Source organism: Oncorhynchus mykiss, chromosome 27 (genome assembly GCF_013265735.2).
Source record: "Oncorhynchus mykiss isolate Arlee chromosome 27, USDA_OmykA_1.1, whole genome shotgun sequence".
NCBI lineage: Eukaryota > Metazoa > Chordata > Actinopteri > Salmoniformes > Salmonidae > Oncorhynchus > Oncorhynchus mykiss.
Genome location: NC_048591.1, coordinates 30,579,190 through 30,593,604, shown reverse-complemented (window position 1 = coordinate 30,593,604; position 14,415 = coordinate 30,579,190).

Sequence of the window (14,415 nt, the reverse complement as noted above, 5' to 3'; positions counted from 1 at the left end):
AAGGTGCTTGGTCGGGATGGGTGGGCGAATAACAAAAAAGTCCTGCAGGAATTCAACCTTTTGTGAAGGAATTGTGCAGGTTTCCTGCAGGAATTCAACCTTTTGTGAAGGAATTGTGCAGGTTTCCTGCAGGAATTCAACCTTTTGTGAAGGAATTGTGCAGGTTTCCTGCAGGAATTCAACCTTTTGTGAAGGAATTGTGCAGGTTTCCTGCAAGAATTCAACCTTTTGTGAAGGAATTGTGCAGGTTTCCTGCAGGAATCCTGTAGGCTTGACAAAATCCTGCAGAAAAAGTCCATGATGACTAGTCCTGCAGGAATTCAACCTTTTGTGAAGGAATTGTGCAGGTTTCCTGCAGGAATCCTGTAGGCTTGACAAAATCCTGCAGAAAAAGTCCATGATGACTAGTCCTGCAGAAATCCTGCACAAACATAACAATTCCTTCAGGAATCCTGCAGGACCAAAACCTGCAGGATGTTGATATTCCTGTAAGACCAACTAAATCCCAGCATGAATCCTGCAGAACAATTCATGTGGCAATTCCTGTACGACCATGACAATTCCTGCCGGAATCCTGCAGGACCAAAACCTGAATAATTTAGATATTCCTGCAGGATATTGCAATTCCTGAAGGACCAAGTAAATCCCAGCATGAATCCTGCAGAACCGAATCCTGCAGGACAAATTCCAGCACAAAATCATGCAGGATTTATATATTCCTAGGACCGTATCGGTCTAGTCTCAGTCCTGACTAAAATTCTTGAAAATCAAACAAGGTTTGAATATTGCTGTCCATCAATGATTCCCAACCAAATTGAATGAGCGTGAGCAATTTGACAAAAACAATGTGTTGCCCTAAGAGTTGTCCAAAGTTGGTAGAATCTTAATAAAAATGATTAACAGCTGTAATGGCTGCCAAATGTGCTTCTACCAAGTAATAACACAGAGGGGTGGAGACTTATACAATTATGATTTTTCTTCAACTTTACTTTACTTTGAAAATGTGTAGGTTGTGTAGATCTGTATATAAAAAAAATGTAATCCCTTATAAATTTAATTTAAAGGCAAAAAGTTCAAGTGGCTGTAGACTTTATATAGGCACTGTACATAGAAATCAACATTGATTTTGAATATTGATATTTCTGGGTTCTCAACTTTCAGATAAGTATTTTCATTATTAAACATGCAATGAACTACACGGAGGGAAAAGTGCACTGTGCATTCAGCACCACAGATAGAACTCTTGTTAATGGGTATGCACAAAAACACAAGAACGAGAGAGAGCTCAACATTACATTTAAACTACTCAATCAGTGTGAGGAGTGAAGTCTCTGATGGGCATTGACTAGAGCAGTGAAGTCAGGTATAGTTTCTGACGTTGCTATGCGCAAGATTGCTGAGAGTCAGTAAGAGATGATCTGTTCCTTGACTTGTTATCAAATCAAATTTATTTATATAGCCCTTCGTACATCAGCTGATATCTCAAAGTGCTGTACAGAAACCCAGCCTAAAACCCCAAACAGCAAGCAATGCAGGTGTAGTAGCACGGTGGCTAGGAAAAACTCCCTAGAAAGGCCAAAACCTAGGAAGAAACCTAGAGAGGAACCAGGCTATGTGGGGTGGCCAGTCTTCTTCTGGCTGTGCCGGGTGGAGATTATAACAGAACATGGCCAAGATGTTCAAATGTTCATAAATGACCAGCATGGTCGAATAATAATAAGGCAGAACAGTTGAAACTGGAGCAGCAGCACGGTCAGGTGGAAGTTGAAACTGGAGCAGCAGCACGGCCAGGTGGACTGGGGACAGCAAGGAGTCATCATGTCAGGTAGTCCTGGGGCATGGTCCTAGGGTTCAGGTCCTCCGAGAGAGAGAAAGAAACAGAGAAGGAGAGAATTAGAGAACGCACACTTAGATTCACACAGGACACCGATTAGGACAGGAGAAGTACTCCAGATATAACAAACTGACCCTAGCCCCCCGACACAAACTACTGCAGCATAAATACTGGAGGCTGAGACAGGAGGGGTCAAGAGACACTGTGGCCCCATCCGAGGACACCCCCGGACAGGGCCAAACAGGAAGGATATAACCCCACCCACTTTGCCAAAGCACAGCCCCCACACCACTAGAGGGATATCTTCAACCACCAACTTACCATCCTGAGACAAGGCTGAGTATAGCCCACAAAGATCTCCGCCATGGCACAACCCAAGGGGGAGCACCAACCCAGACAGGATGACCACATCAGTGAATCAACCCACTCAGGTGACGCACCCCTTCCAGGGACGGCATGAGAGAGCCCCAGCAAGCCAGTGACTCAGCCCCTGTAATAGGGTTAGAGGCAGAGAATCCCAGTGGAAAGAGGGGAACCGGCCAGGCAGAGACAGCAAGGGCGGTTCGTTATTTGTGACCCAATTCAGGAAAGTAGGCATATGTCGCAAGTCATGACTTCACAGGAGAGCCTTTTGAACATAAAACTATAAAACATCAAAATGCATTTTTGGCAGAAATGCCTTCTCGACCATGTGGACTTTCACATGCCTTAATATCAAACTTGTATGTCATTTGTAAATAAGAATAACATTGTTAAATTACGAGCCTAGTTGGTTTAGCCACAAAGAAAGCCAGCGACCTTCCTACTAGCCATGATTGGCTGAGATAATGAGTGGGCTGGACATGCCAGGAGATGAGTTTGGATTGGTCTGCAGTGTTGCATCTTGTGTCTCTAAAATTAACTGCTCGTAATGCAGTTTTTTTTAAAGATATAACTTTAGCCATGGAGAGCTGTGAATATGTTGCTACTGCTCTCAATAACATTTCTGCCCTGAATTTCTCAGGATCTGTCACAGATCCCTCCGGAACTTTCATTACGCACACCTGTCCCCTATTCCCACTGATTAGTACTTGTATAAGTGTGCCCTTTGGTTTCCATTGGGCTGTTGTTACAATGTCCGTTGGTGCATATGAGTACCTGTGCTGTGTGTTTTGGCTTTTGTGCCATTATGGATTGCGCAGATGATTACAGGTCTCATCCCGTGTGTTAATCATTGTGCACGTGTGTTATTTATTCGAGGTACTCCTTGCTCTTTTGTTTTGGGTTTCTACCCTGTTTTTGTTACGTGTTAGTTTGGTCTTCGTCCCCATGCCTTTACACCGCACGTTGTAATTTGGGTGCAATAAAAAAAAAGATTACACATTCCTGCGTCTGTCTCCCGACTCATTCATACTGACGTGACACTATCGACAAAGGTCAGTGAGAAAAAGTTGTGATGGACTACTATCTGGACGATAGTAGTGCCATGCAATGCTGACTCTCTCACTCTGAAAATAACACGTTTTGAAATCAGTGGAACACAACCGGCCAAACAATCTGTGCAAACTAAACAGAAACAACAACAAAAGCCCCAAGGAGCGTTCAGACTGTCGGGACCAGGTTTCAGCTGCTGCGCATTCTTCCTCCCATAGATGGTCTGCCTGTAAAAGCACCACCTGGACTGGACACAGCTAGACAAACTATCTTTGTGACAAGATCAGGGAGTTTTGCGACGAAGAGGCTATGGACATCACATGCCCTGCACCAAAGTCAAGTGCAGGACAGAAACAGGCTCACCGAATATAGATTCCCTTGTTCATGCGTGGTTTGGACGGACCAGTCATCAGCACTATCTGCAGTGCCTCTATTCACATGACTCTCTCCTAACACACACACACCATACGATGCTGCTACATTTTTTTTTTTATCCTGCTGCTCAGCCACTTTACCCGCTGATTATTTATTTATATATATATATAGTGCCTTGCGAAAGTATTCGGCCCCCTTGAACTTTGCGACCTTTTGCCACATTTCAGGCTTCAAACATAAAGATATAAAACTGTATTTTTTTGTGAAGAATCAACAACAAGTGGGACACAATCATGAAGTGGAACAACATTTATTGGATATTTCAAACTTTTTTAACAAATAAAAAACTGAAAAATTGGGCGTGCAAAATTATTCAGCCCCCTTAAGTTAATACTTTGTAGCGCCACCTTTTGCTGCGATTACAGCTGTAAGTCGCTTGGGGTATGTCTCTATCAGTTTTGCACATCGAGAGACAGAAATTTTTTCCCATTCCTCCTTGCAAAACAGCTCGAGCTCAGTGAGGTTGGATGGAGAGCATTTGTGAACAGCAGTTTTCAGTTCTTTCCACAGATTCTCGATTGGATTCAGGTCTGGACTTTGACTTGGCCATTCTAACACCTGGATATGTTTATTTTTGAACCATTCCATTGTAGATTTTGCTTTATGTTTTGGATCATTGTCTTGTTGGAAGACAAATCTCCGTCCCAGTCTCAGGTCTTTTGCAGACTCCATCAGGTTTTCTTCCAGAATGGTCCTGTATTCGGCTCCATCCATCTTCCCATCAATTTTAACCATCTTCCCTGTCCCTGCTGAAGAAAAGCAGGCCCAAACCATGATGCTGCCACCACCATGTTTGACAGTGGGGATGGTGTGTTCAGCTGTGTTGCTTTTACGCCTCCCAGGTGGCTTGTGGCAAACTTTAAACAACACTTTTTATGGATATCTTTAAGAAATGACTTTCTTCTTGCCACTCTTCCATAAAGGCCAGATTTGTGCAATATACGACTGATTGTTGTCCTATGGAAAGAATCTCCCACCTCAGCTGTAGATCTCTGCAGTTCATCCAGAGTGATCATGGGCCTCTTGGCTGCATCTCTGATCAGTCTTCTCCTTGTATGAGCTGAAAGTTTAGAGGGACGGCCAGGTCTTGGTAGATTTGCAGTGGTCTGATACTCCTTCCATTTCAATATTATCGCTTGCACAGTGCTCCTTGGGATGTTTAAAGCTTGGGAAATCTTTTTGTATCCAAATCCGGCTTTAAACTTCACAACAGTATCTCGGACCTGCCTGGTGTGTTCCTTGTTCTTCATGATGCTCTCTGCGCTTTTAACGGACCTCTGAGACTATCACAGTGCAGGTGCATTTATACGGAGACTTGATTACACACAGGTGGATTGTATTTATCATCATTAGTCATTTAGGTCAACATTGGATCATTCAGAGATCCTCACTGAACTTCTGGAGAGAGTTTGCTGCACTGAAAGTAAAGGGGCTGAATAATTTTGCACGCCCAATTTTTCAGTTTTTGATTTGTTAAAAAAGTTTGAAATATCCAATAAATGTCGTTCCACTTCATGATTGTGTCCCACTTGTTGTTGATTCTTCAAAAAAAAATACAGTTTTATATCTTTATGTTTGAAGCCTGAAATGTGGCAAAAGGTCGCAAAGTTCAAGGGGGCCGAATACTTTCGCAAGGCACTGTATATATAACTACCTCATCTATAACTGATTTCGTTATTGATATTATTCTTGTACATACTGTACATGTTATTTATATTGACACTATTTCTGATATTACTACTATGCAAGTAACCATTTGGCTGTACCGTTTACACCTACTATAGAGACCATCCACTTAGCAAAATATTGATATATAATGAATATTGATGTAACAAGATTTTTGTAACATACCACAACAATATCATGTGACTGTATCAAGTGTCCACCACATAAAAAGATGCATGCGCCATATATTTATGTACTGTACATGTGCACCTCACTCAGGTTACATGGCTTTGAGTTGAAACCTATTTATGGAACATTGTGATAAGTGCATATGTAACAGCATTTAAAGTATGCTAATGTACTGGTGTGCAGGTATCTGGGCAGTGGTGTAAAAATACTTCCAAGTACTACTTAAGTAGTTTGTGGTATCTGTACATTACTTTACTATTTTATATTTTGGGCTGCTTTTACTTCACTACATTCGTAAAAAGAAATATAATGTACTTTTTACTCAATACATTTTCCTTGACACCCAAAAGTACAGCAGAATTGTCCAGTTCACACACTTATCAAGAGAACATCCCTGGTCATCCATACTGCCTCTGATCTGGCGGACTCACTGAACACAAATGCTTTGTTTGTAAATTTGTTGGAGTGTGCCCCTGGCTATTTTCAATAAATAAATAATTGTGCCATCTGGTTTAATAAGGAATTTGAAATGAATTATACTTTTACTCTGACAATGTGGTACTTTTTCCACCACTGGATGTGGCTGGGGGTTATAATATTTATTTCACATGACCATCAATTTAGACAAGTGTGTCTGGGTAAGTGTCTAATATTTACAACATTTTTATCTGCACACTGTTTACCTGGAATTGTTCCTTATTGTAGGCTACTACTTTTCCTACAAGACTCACTGTTTAGTACATGACCTCACATGTGAATCCTTAAAGAGATGGGTGGGGCTGGCTTAAGAGGGTGTGAACAATGCTGAATGGGTGTAGACAATGCAGAGTTCTCCAGTAGGTACCAAAACTTTCAAATGCCCTTTTCTCAAAAGTGAGTTTACAAGTGTATCAACTTTCAAAGCAGAATTACATTCCCATTGTTCCTCAACTGTAGTGTATGATATACCATTTTGTAGCTCTGAGTCTCTACTTTTATCCAATAAAAATAAAACGATTTCAAATTTTGCTACATAAGACCGATTTGAGCTTGTCAGTCACATATTTCATCACTGAAAATGTCTGTTCACATACATAGATTGACCCAAACAGTACAAACATCTGTGAATCTCATAGAACATAGAATCTCGTCAGTGACATTGTTTTGAATAGTTCTCCAATCACTGCATCAGACTGAAGATTGATAAGCTCAAGTTGCAGGCCGGTGGGAGCATTATCCACATTGAAGGTGAAAGGAGAGGAAATCAACAGCATGTCATTTTACAACACCTTGAAATCCTCAAAACGACGAGAAAACTCACCGTTTGAAGCACGCAGCAGGGATGTATACTTCTCCCGCTGGTCATCTGATAGGGAACACACTAGTAGTGTCGGAAGGTGGGTGAGATTGTTGGCTTCTACTTGGGGGGCCAGGAGGAGTAATTTTCCCTTGAAGGTTATGACAAGGCTGTACATCTGATGTGCAAAAAGGCCCTTCCCTTATAGTTTGGAATTCAGTTCATTTATGAGAGCCATGATGTGAAGGCAAAAATCAGCTAACCATTCTATATCTTGTAGTTGAGGGAAATCCACATATTTTACATTCATTTGCAAAAACTCAACAATCTCCGATTTCAGGTCCCACACCCTTTTAAGCACCTTCCCCAAACTCAGCCATCTCACATTTGTGAGGTAGGGGAGATCTGCATGACCCGACTGTCTCTTCCAACAGTGAGACAAACTGCCTGTGGTTTAAAGATTTTGCTCTTATGAAGTTTACCACTTTAGTGACTGTATCCACAACATGGCTCATTTTCAGAACACCTCCTAATGAATATTGCAATGCAGGAAAATACTTTTCTGATCTGAGTTCAGCTCAGCTACTTGATCTTGTATCATTTTCAAAAGACCAACGTTTTTTCCTGTCAAGTTTGGGCAACCATCAGTGGTCACATTGGATAACTTAATCCCAGTTTTGCCACACTTATTAACCTCCAATAAATATTTCCCTGTGGTTGTGCTCTTCATTGACTGCACTGAAGCTTCTCTGTCATTTCAAAGTCTGGGGTTATACCTCGTAAGAATATCAACAACTGTGCTGTATCACGTGCATCACTGCTCTCATCCAGGGCCAAGGAGAAATAGGTGAAATATTTTACCTCGTCTTCCAACTGTTGTTCCATATTCTCTGCGATGTCCTCAACACGCCGTGTTACTGATCGTCTTGACAGGGAAACTTTTTCAAACAGCTCTTTCTTGTCGGGGCAAAGTATTGCTGCAGAGTCAATTAAACATTCTTTAATGAATTCGCCCTCAGCGAATGGCTTGCTATGTTTAGCAATTTTGTGGGACAATACATAGCTAGTTCTCGCAATTCCGTAATTTGCTGAATGCACTTTTGTAAAAAATCCTTGCTGCTTTTGCAACTGAGAAACTCTTTTGATGAACTTGTCCTCTGCCCAGAAGACATATTCCTATCTTTCTCTGCGTGCTTTGTCTGGAAGTGTCGGGACAAATTGTAGTCTTTTAAAACAGCGATGCGCTCTTTGTACACTAAGCACATGTAACCGTATAGCTCCCGTCCCAGCGACCCTCTGCACACATCAACAACAGTCACCCTTGAATTGTTCGTTAGCTATCGCTCCACAAAAGCAGAGCAAGGGGAACAACAACTTCTAGGTCTCAGAGCGAGTGACATCACCGATTGAAACGCTATTAGTGAGCACCACGCTAACTAGCTAGCCATTTCACACCGGTAACACTCACCCCCGTTTGACCTCCTCCTTTTCCACAGCAGCCAGTGGTCCAGGTCAACATTGCTTCCGTCCCTCTCTTCGCACCTACCTGGGCTCGAACCAGGGACTCTGCACACATCAACAACATTCTCCCTCGAAGAATCGTTACCGATCGCTCCCCGTTAACTAGCTAGCCACTTCACACCGGTTACATACACAGCTTTCCCTGATACCTCACTAAAGAAATATTTCGATGTCCACTCTTGCTTGAACACCCTACATTAATTGTCTTCTTCTTTGAAATCTTTGAAAAACACATTTTTGCGCAATTTCTAGCTAGCTACTATTTGTAACTGTGACGTGTGTGTCAGCCTGTCAGTCCTCGTGCAGTTGTTATTTACACGTGTCTTCAAAAAAAATGTCCCACAAGCGGTGGGAGTTAAATCATTACACAAAGGTGAGGATTCATTGGGCTTTTAATTTGAATAACAAATACAGCTGGAGCTGTAGGCAGGGATTTCTCCTATAGAGCTCCATTTTTATGGAACGGTCTGCCTACCCATGTCAGAGAGGCAAACTCGGTCTCAACCTTTAAGTCCTTACTGAAGACTCATCTCTTCAGTGGGTCATATGATTGAGTGTAGTCTGGCCCAGGAGTGGGAAGGTGAACGGAAAGGCTCTGGAGCAATGCACCACCCTTGCTGTCTCTGCCTGGCCGGTTCCCCTCTTTCCACTGGGATTCTCTGCCTCTAACCCTATTACAGGGGCTGAGTAACTGGCTTACTTACTGGGGCTCTCTCATGCCGTCTCTGGAGGGGGTGCGTCACCTGAGTGGGTTGATTCACTGATGTGGTCATCCTGTCTGGGTTGGCGCCCCCCCCTTGGGTTGTGCCGTGGCAGAGATCTTTGTGGGCTATACTCAGCCTTGTCTCAGGATGGTAGGTTGGTGGTTGAAGATATCCCTCTAGGGGGCTGTGCTTTGGCAAAGTGGGTGGGGTTATATCCTTCCTGTTTGGCCCTGTCCGTGGGTGTCCTCGGATGGGGCCACAGTGTCTCTTGACCCCTCTTGTCTCAGCCTCCAGTATTTATGCTGCAGTAGTTTATGTGTTGGGGGGCTAGGGTCAGTTTGTTATATCTGGAGTACTTCTCCTGTCCTATTCGGTGTCCTGTGTGAATTTAAGTGTGCTCTCTCTAATTCTCTCTTTCTCTCTCTCGGAGGACCTGAGCCCTAGGACCATGCCTAAGGACTACCTGACATGATGACTCCTTGCTGTCCCCAGTCCACCTGGCCGTGCTGCTGCTCCAGTTTCAACTGTTCTGCCTTATTATTATTCGACCATGCTGGTCATTTATGAACATTTGAACATCTTGGCCATGTTCTGTTATAATCTCCACCCGGCACAGTCAGAAGAGGACAGAAGAGGCCACCCCACATAGCCTGGTTCCTCTCTAGGTTTCTTCCTAGGTTTTGGCCTTTCTAGGGAGTTTTTCCTAGCCACCGTGCTTCTACACCTGCATTGCTTGCTGTTTGGGGTTTTAGGCTGGGTTTCTGTACAGCACTTTGAGATATCAGCTGATGTACGAAGGGCTATATAAATACATTTGATTTGATTTGATTTGAAATACGTTTTTCAAAACTTTACTATCGCAAATGTTTTATGTGATACCAGCATGATTCCGTGGGCCATATTGAATCCGGTCGCAGGCCGCATGCCGCATAGGGCCCCGGGGCCAGCCTTTGACCAGGCCTGATCTAGGTCATCAGGAGGGATCACCCAGTGAATTATATACTTGAGCAAACATTCCATAACTCCAGGTAGCGGTAAATCACCAACCTCCATACCTTTTCAGACAACACACTCCATGTGGCAGTATGCACCCTTTCAGTTTGATGACCAACTCTTGGAAGTAGTAGAAGAAGAAAATGTACTTATTAACGGAGATGGCCTCAATGGCGCTTCCTGTGCTCCCAGAGACGCCATCATTTGAATGATACAAAGATTTGTTGTTTATCTAAGCTTATGGCCTTCCCTGGACTCATTTTCACGTTCATTTACATCTATATCACTAGATGGCAGTATACCTTCACTGATAGAAGCCACCATCACTCTGCCTGCCCCGGTGCCCCATCCACCAGTATCACAGAAATAGTTTATCATGAGTGCCACAGGGCTTAACACACAATCAATATATTTTATATATTTTATATATGTATAAAAACTAAAGCGCTTACTCCCTCTTAGGCCCTAGCCCAGACCAGTAATGTGTCATCTCGATAAATAACATAATCTGACGATGACAAAACATCAATTCCTCAGGCTTATTTTCTAAAGTGCCCTCGTAAGCCTGTCCCACTTTCCACTTCCAGAACTCTCAGAAAAATAACAATATTGATTGCAAAATGCAATAACATGGCAAGGTTGCCATCAACATCCACATTGGGGTTTTCTTGACAAATTGGGGAATAGGGAATGTAATTAATGGGAGTTATAGGGAGTTTTTTAAGAGCCCTAACGCTTGGTCTGAACATTCATACATGCATCACCTATGGTTTTGAAAGCATAAGGACCTTATCTTTCATATCAGAGAGAAATCATTTTCAAAAAACAAAAGGTTTCGATAGACACCTTTATAGGGTTAGGGTTCCCACATGGCCATATTTCCATGTTACAGACAGAATACTGAGTGGACTACCTGATAACGATCTATTGTCGTCTCCAAACACCTGCTTGTAAAGGAAGATGGACGTCACAAACATGTTGTCACTGAAAAATACTGTTGGCAGCAACTGTGATAAAACCGGTTAAAACAGTGAACAGTTATTTTGATGTGATATGAAAGTAGAGGAATTTATGTTTCTAGAACCTTACCGCAACTAAGAATCAATTCACGTTTACACTGAGTATTTGGCTGTTTTGGGCTTCCAGAGCAAATTCGCCTTTTAACAGAACATGTCAGGTCCTTGGACTAAGGAGTGATGTTAGGCTCCTTTAGTCCATTATATTTTTTTCAAAGCAGAAAAGTATAGTATAGTATAGTATATGATTTCTATACTGTCTTGTTGACCTCTACTCTTCATCCTGCACTGACATCACTATTATTGATAGAACCCCTCCTCTCCTGACCAGGCTGTTCCCCTCTCACCCTGCCAGTTTCTCCATGCCCTCCAGCCTCTGTCTGACACCCATACACTACCATACACTCTCTCTGATGTCATACTGTATAGCAGGGCGGAGCAGGAATTTCCTCCCACAACCTGAGAGCTGAGGCGGGTGTAGCTCAAACTTGAATGTGTTGTGCTGCCTGCGGCACCGACTAGCTTTGTGTATGCTTGTGTGTGTGTGTGTATGCTCGTGTGTGTGTGTGTGTGTGTGTGTGTGTGTGTGTGTGTGTGTGTGTGTGTGTGTGTGTGTGTGTGCGTGTACGTGTCCGTGTACACATTTGAGTCTGAATGTATGTTAGCTACTTGGCTTGTTTGTCAGAGCCCAAACCATGACTTATTTTCCCTTTAAACCATGCCAACATATCCTGAATGGAGATGCCCAAACAAAGCTATTGACCTGAGCCAATCAGACACATAGAGAGGATACTCTGTTGACATGGGAACCAGATAGAGGGAGAGTGATAAAGTGAGGGAGTGCTTGACATTGCAGACAGAGGGAGGGAAGGGGAGAGAGAGGAGGAGTGTTGAGTGTAAGAAAGAAAGACAGAAATGAGGGAGGGAGGAGGGAGGGGTGAGGGAGAGGTTGTGTTAATGGAAAGGGTAAGGGTCCCTCCTCCCACACTCCTAACCACAGTTATAGTCACAGATGTGGGAACAGCAGAGAGAAGGAGGAAGAGAGATTGATTTCAAAATGTGGAGAAGTACAGGTTTGAAAGAGGAAGAAGTCTATTGACAGGATGGAGCTGAGAGACAGCCGCAGTGGAAAAGGTGAAAAGTGGAGGGAGTAACTGCTAGAACAGACTATAGAGTGGAGGAAGTCACTGCTAATACAGAATATAGAGTGGAGGTAGTCACTGCTAGAACAGACTATAGAGTGGAGGTAGTCACTGCTAGATCAGACTATAGAGTGGAGGTAGTCACTGCTAGAACAGACTATAGAGTGGAGGTAGTCACTGCTAGTACAGACTATAGAGTGGAGGTAGTCACTGCTAGAACAGACTATAGAGTGGAGGTAGTCACTGCTAGAACAGACTATAGAGTGGAGGTAGTCACTGCTAGAACAGACTATAGAGTGGAGGTAGTCACTGCTAGTACAGACTATAGAGTGGAGGTAGTCACTGCTAGAACAGACTATAGAGTGGAGGTAGTCACTGCTAGAACAGACTATAGAGTGGAGGAAGTCACTGCTAGTACAGACTACAGAGTGGAGGAAGTCACTGCTAGTACAGACTATAGAGTGGAGGTAGTCACTGCTAGAACAGACAAAAAAATGGAGGAAGTCACTGCTAGAACAGACTATAGAGTGGAGGTAGTCACTGCTAGAACAGACTATAGAGTGGAGGTAGTCACTGCTAGTACAGACTATAGAGTGGAGGTAGTCACTGTTAGAACAGACTATAGAGTGGAGGTAGTCACTGCTAGAACAGACTATAGAGTGGAGGTAGTCACTGCTAGAACGAACTAAAGAATGGAGGTAGTCACTGCTTGAACAAACTAAAGAGTGGAGGTAGTCACTGCTAGAACAGACTATAGAGTGGAGGTAGTCACTGCTAGAACAGACTATAGAGTGGAGGAAGTCACTGCTAGAACAGACTATAGAGTGGAGGTAGTCACTGCTAGAACAGACTATAGAGTGGAGGTAGTCACTGCTAGAACAAACTAAAGAATGGAGGTGGTCACTGCTTGAACAAACTAAAGCGTGGAGGTAGTCACTGCTCGAACAGACTATATGGTGGAGGTAGTCATTGCCAAAACTTACCTAAGAGTGGAGGAAATCCCTGCTAGAACAGACTAAAGAGTGGAGGTAGTCACAACTAAAACTTACCTAAGAGTGGAGGTAGTCACTGCTAGAACAGACTATAGAGTGGAGGTAGTCACTGCTAGAACAGACTATAGAGTGGAGGAAGTCACTGCTAGAACAGACTAAAGAGTGGAGGTAGTCACAACTAAAACAGACATTGTGGAGGTAGTCACTGCTAGAACAGACTAAAGAGTGGAGGTAGTCACTACTAGAACAGACATTGTGGAGGTAGTCACTGCTAGAACAGACATTGTGGAGGTAGTCACTGCTAGAACAAACTAAAGTGTGGAGGTGGTCACTGCTAGAACAGAATATAGAGTGGAGGTAGTCACTACTAGAACAGACATTGTGGAGGTAGTCACTGCTAGAACAGACATTGTGGAGGTAATCGCTGCTAGAACAAACTAAAGTGTGGAGGTGGTCACTGCTAGAACAGACATTGTGGAGGTAGTCACTGCTAGAACAGAATATAGAGTGGAGGTAGTCACCACTAGAACAGACTATAGAGTGGAGGTAGTCACTGCTAGAACAGAATATAGAGTGGAGGTAGTCACTGTTAGAACAGACTATAGAGTGGAGGTAGTCACTGCTAGAACAGACTATAGAGTGGAGGTAGTCACTGCTAGTACAGACTATAGAGTGGAGGTAGTCACTGTTAGAACAGACTATAGAGTGGAAGTAGTCACTGCTAGAACAAACTAAAGAATGGAGGTAGTCACTGCTTGAACAAACTAAAGAGTGGAGGTAGTCACTGCTAGAACAGACTATAGAGTGGAGGTAGTCACTGCTAGAACAAACTAAAGAATGGAGGTAGTCACTGCTTGAACAAACTAAAGAGTGGAGGTAGTCACTGCTAGAACAGACTATAGAGTGGAGGTAGTCACTGCTAGTACAGACTATAGAGTGGAGGTAGTCACTACTAGAACAGACATTGTGGACGTAGTCTCCGCTAGAACAGACTATAGATTTGAGGTTGTCAATGCATTTTTCTTTGGGGGGGGGGGGGGGGGGGTCGTATGAAAAAGTTTAGGCACCCCTGACAATTTCCATGATTTCCATTGATAAATAATTGGGTGTTTGGATCAGCAATTTCATTTTGATCTATCAAATAACTGATGTACGCAGTAATATTTCAGTAGTGAAATGAGGTTTATTGGATTAACAGAAAATGTGCAATATGCATCAAAACAAAATTAGACAGG